We start from the raw sequence: 5,343 nt of genomic DNA, 5'->3' as shown, positions 1-5,343 counted from the left end.
ATTTTAGTGCTTGCAAACTCCATAAGATTCTTAGGGAGAATGTCTTTATTTCTTCATTGTATCTGAAGGAGACTTTTGCAGGATGGAATATTCTTGGCTGGAAGTTTTTTATTTTGGATTATTTTGAATATGTCATTCCACTCTTGCAGTGTTTCCTCAGAGAAGTGTGATTTAGCTTAATTGGGACTCCTTTGTAGGTTATCAGTTATTTTCCCCCTTGCCTGCTTCATTATTTTTTACCTTTCCTGGACTCTTGGAAGTTTTCTAATACATGTCTTGCTGTAGTTTTCCTGTTCTCTATGTAGCTTGGTATTTTTCAAATTTCCTGTTTTTCTATATTCTATTCCTTCTTCAAGTTTGGGAAGTTTTTTTCCATTATTTCTTAAAATATTTTTTCCAGTTTCCTTCTCTCTTCTTCTTCTGGCATGCTTATGCTTCTTATAGTGATATTTCCTTTCCTCGTGGTGTCAGAAAATTCTTGAAGTCTTGCTTCATTTTTTTTCCTTTTGTATTTCTATTTTTCTAGTTTGTTTCTTTCCTCTTTCTCATCTTAGAGGTCGCTGATTTGCTTTTCTATTTGGCTTATTCTATTTCTTTTGCTTTCTGCAGAATTTTTCCTCTCTTCAGTTGATCTTTCTACATCCTCTAACTTTGTTACTTTCTTGTTTAAGGTTTCAATTTTGATTTTCTGTTCCTTGATTGTGTTTCTCACAGCATTCATTTGCTTTTCTGTGTTTTCCTTGTATTGTTCTAAGTCTTTAATTTCCTTAATCATGGAAATTTTGAATTCTGTGATAGTTAAAAAAGCTCTTCTATATCTTTATGGTTTGGTTCTGGAGTTTTGCTTTCTCCTTGTGATGTATTGTTCCCTTGAGGACTTGCTTGGCTATTTGTATTTTTCTTTCTCCTCACTGTTTGCTTTGGATTTGCTCTATTGAAGTTGGAGATTTTTTGTGTGTGTATAGGTCCTTCTCTCCACTGTTCTAGGCATTTATTGGTTGGTGGACTTGGCAGCTAGGGCTTTTGTGGAGTTTGGGGTGGTGTTGGGATCTCTTTGTAGCTCCTCAGGGTGATCTTCCAGTTGGGGCAGCAGGGAGGCTAACTAAGAGGCTCACATGGGCAGTCTTCTAGCTGGTTGTTGTCCAGGGCCAGCTGAGTCCATGGCCAGGGTTGCAGGCCTTTGTGGTGCTCATCTGGAGGCTAGTATAGGTGCTTTTCCAGCTGTCTGGCCATCTGGGGATGGGTGGGAGGTGCCTCTCCTACTTCTATCAGAATCTTGAGATTCCTCTACAGACATGGGGGCCAGGAATTCTGCTGCACCTTTGTGTGTGATTCTCAAGACATACCCAGTCCTGATGCTTTTAATGTATTGTGGGGTCTCATTCCTTCTGCATGTATTAGAGGTTTTATCTGCTGCATATTTTTGGCACAACAAATTCTAGGAATTTGGTCTTAATTATTTCAGTTAATTCCATGTGTATGTGTATATTTGTGCACCTGGCTGTTAACGTGTGTGAAGGTGTGCGCACAGAACAGTATTTAAGTGAATATGTGTGGGTGTATATATGCAACTATGTGCACATGTAAATGTCTGCACATGCATGATTGTGCATGGGAATGTGAGTGTGCATGTAATTATATGCCCATGTGGGTGCATGTTAGTGTGAGCATGCACATATATGCATATTTTGATGTAAATTAACAATTTTGTGTGCCCGTGGCTGTATGTGTTATGTGTATGTTTGCATGTATGCATGTGACCATGCATGCTACTGTGTATATGTGTGTGATTGTACACACAAATGTGTGTGACTGTGTGCATTATGGGTGCATATGCATAATGTGTAAAAGTGTGAATGTGTTTATCTTGAAGGTACTAAACTACTCTAACAGTCTGTACCAAGCTCTTTGTAGCTATTGGTGTTGGAGGATCCTCCCTATTTCCAGACCTCATTAGATAGGACATTCCAGAGCAATAATGCCCTTGGAAGCAGCCTGGCTAATGACTGGTGGTTGCATGGTGTCTGGTGTCTCTCAGAGGTTCTCAACTGTCTGAGTGGGATCTTCCTTGATAAAGTACCGGCCCCTGCTGCCTTGTCTTCCATTCCTGTATCACTTTCCTTATTGCCCTATTGATATTTATAGGATCATCATGCCAAGAAAGAATTTGCAGTTGAAGTCTTGTCTCAGGGTCACCTCCAAATAAATTAGGTGCACTTGAATCCTTGCTTCAGGATCTATTGGGTTGTCAGAAAAGTCATGACACATTTTTGTATAGAAAATAGAAAAAATACATATATGACTTTTCTGATAACCCAGTACTGCTGGGGAATGCAAAGTAAGATACACATGTAGATTCACTCTTCCTATCCACTCAGGCCTATTTGCCTCCTGCCTCCCTTTCTTTTTAACCAAGGAGGAATGTGAAGCTCAGAGAGAGACACCACTTACCCAACACAGTTGGAGAGTAGAAAAGCCCAATTTTGAACATGGGACTCCTGATTAAGTCTAGTGTTTTCTCCTTCCCTGGGAGCCTCCTCTCTGCATTAAGGGCAGAAGGAATGATTGGGAGGGGATTCACACCTAGCAAGGCCCCTGATATGTGTGTGACCTAAGGCTCTTGGCTCTCATGTCCTTAGTCTGTCATAAAATAAGAGAAATAATGTCAAACAAATACTTGGAGCTGATGTATGTCAGGGAGTGTTGCTATAAGCACTTTATTCATTTTAACTCTTTTGATTTTCACAACCTATTTATTACCCTTCAATTTTCAGCAAGAAAATGGAGGCATAGAGAAGAGATTTTCCCAAATTCATACAACTGATCCTGATTTCCACCATGATACCTGTAGTCTGTTACTTAATCATGTGGCCTTCTGGCTTCTCCAGGTCATGTGTATTGATCTCTCTAAATGACAGACACAACAAAGCTGTTTCTTTTAAAAATATAACATAATTACATATGTTAGTAATTATACTTTAAAATGCTATACAGGCATCATATAATTACCTACCAGATCAAGTAATTAGCAAAGTTCGAGAGGCTGTCCAGGGGGTTCCAAGCTGGGCAACTTCCCTGAGACTTCCTGACCCTCAGCTGGACGCTGACTTGACTCACTACTTACTATCCTGCCACACATTCCCGTTACAGGAGGGTGTCAACTTGATTGAGCTGCTTGAGCTGAGTACCCTCTCTGCAGGGCAACTTTCATTACAGGAACATGGGCACCTACCAACACTTGGCTCCTAGCCAACCCCTAAGATTGGGAGGTGTCAATAGCATTTGCCTTTACTAGTTTGTTCATTTGTTTAAAACCCAGTGGATTGTATCTTCCTGGCTGTTAGGGGGAGTGATTCCGTTTGGTTGTGCCATCATAAGAGCTTTGAAATTATGAAGGAAATGCAAACTAAATAACCCTAAAATAATGCAATGTACATTTGGAAGATAGAGGAGCAAACAGTTGAACTTTTACTAGCCTTGTGAGAAAAGCTTTAGGTCTCATTCAAGAATCTGGAGTCATTCCAATGGATTTATACTGAGTTGAGCCTTGGGCTTAGTGAAGAACAGATTTAGATAGATGGCTTCTGTATGCAAGGTTTTGTTTCAACTCTGGGTAGCACAAGGTTCAGAGTTCTTTGGAGGGTTAGCCCTATTACTTTTTACAGATAATTCATCTACTCCAGCGTGAGCCTTATCATTTTTTTATCTGATGTGATTCAAGGTCTACCTCAAACCCATTCTCCCTGCTTGGCAGAGTTTAACGGCAGCTTTGAGTTCCATCTGTACTTGGACACTCATTATTAATCATTAACCCAGAATTTATTCAAAGTTTCTCAACAGAACTGAATAAGTTCACATGCACTACACAGCTTGCAACTCCACCTAAAAGCAGAATGAAATAGTTCTCTAGGATGGACTTAAAAAGCTTACTTGCAGTAAAGAAATAAGAACTAGTGTCAGAACCTGATCAAGTCCAGGAATAGAAATTAAAATTGATTTAGCCCCAAGTTCAAGTGAGAAAAAATAGCTGGGAAGAGGAATTTTCTCAAGCGGACAAACTGCTGTGAAGAAATACAGACAAAAAGGCAAAACCAAAACAGCATGTACTTGGTACCATTGATGCAGAGATCCAACCCCTGAGAAGCATAAATTAGAAGCTTATGTAGATGATAGAGATATGGCCAGTCATTTCAGGAAGAATGATTTTTATTACTCATTTCAAGAAGAAGGGACGTATGAAAACAAAGAATTCAAGACAATATGCCAAAAGTTAAAATCTGCACTGGGACTTAAAGTATCACAGATAGGCAGAAGTGGAAGCAACTTTTATTTAGTGGTCATGCTGTGTTGAAATTCTTTTCTTCTGTAGACCCAGCAGAACTCATAAGTAATTCAGAACCATCAGTGCATGTAGGTAAGGGGAGGTTGGGGAAAATGATACTGAAAAGGAAAAAAGTAAACCATCCACAAGGGACAATGAAATAAGTATGAGGATAGGTTATTTATGTGAAAATCCTCCAGATGATAAAAAGAGACAACTTTGCAAATAAAACCTTTCTCCAAGGAACTGAAGAAAGACCATGTTTCCAATGTGAGAGTAAAGGTGAATCTCTGCAGGCAGATCTAGGTGGCCTGACCAGTGTGTGTCCCATCCCCAGGGAAACATTTGACCCCTGCATTAAGCAGGGATGGGCATGGCCACAGCTGTCACTGGATTTCACCTTCACCATGGGCCTTAGTGCAAGGTGGCTGATGGGAACAGACTTTTGGTGATGAGGAGGAAGGACAAATAATACAAGAAAGTAAAATAAGGTGGAATAAAAGTAAGAACCAAGATCACATAAAGGATTTTCAATTTAAAATTCCTTTAATGAATGTGTTTTGGTATTGAGACTAGATAATCTCCTGGAAAGAGAAAATATATGTACATCGAAGTAAAACTGAGATGTGAATTGATACCAGTTTGAACAATTGATCAATAAAATAGTAGTTACCTGTAAATGGCAGGTCTTTTTGAAAAATAACAGAAAGGGCTCTTTTGAATAAACTGTTTTTTATTTGCAGTACAACCGATCAATCTTATTTTTTAAAAGATTTATTTATTTATGCATACAAGAGCTGGGGTACAGCCCAGAGGTGTGGGGTGTATGTGTGAGAGGATTTACCAGAGAAGGAGTAGGGGAACAGAACAGGCAGATTGACCGAAGTACACTGCTGAGGGGGACAGCGGGTGAGTCAGGAGAGGTCTGCTGTGCCATGTGGGTTGCTCCCTGGCTCTCCAGGGGATCGAACTCGTGCTGCAGAGGCTGCAGACAGCTTCATAGGTTGCGTCTTAACTCCTGT

The 5,343-nt window shown here is 39.9% G+C and overlaps 1 pseudogene; it reads left to right on the top strand.

Annotated features, from left to right (window-relative positions):
• Window positions 1–1,611: 1,611 nt before the first annotated feature.
• Window positions 1,612–4,773, top strand: LOC119242179 (vezatin-like; annotated as a pseudogene).
• Window positions 4,774–5,343: the final 570 nt, after the last annotated feature.

This window comes from Talpa occidentalis, unplaced genomic scaffold, assembly GCF_014898055.3.
Source record: "Talpa occidentalis isolate TD23 unplaced genomic scaffold, MPIMG_talOcc4v2.1 talOcc4.12, whole genome shotgun sequence".
NCBI classification, from domain to species: domain Eukaryota; kingdom Metazoa; phylum Chordata; class Mammalia; order Eulipotyphla; family Talpidae; genus Talpa; species Talpa occidentalis.
This window is presented reverse-complemented; position numbering and strand designations above follow the sequence as displayed.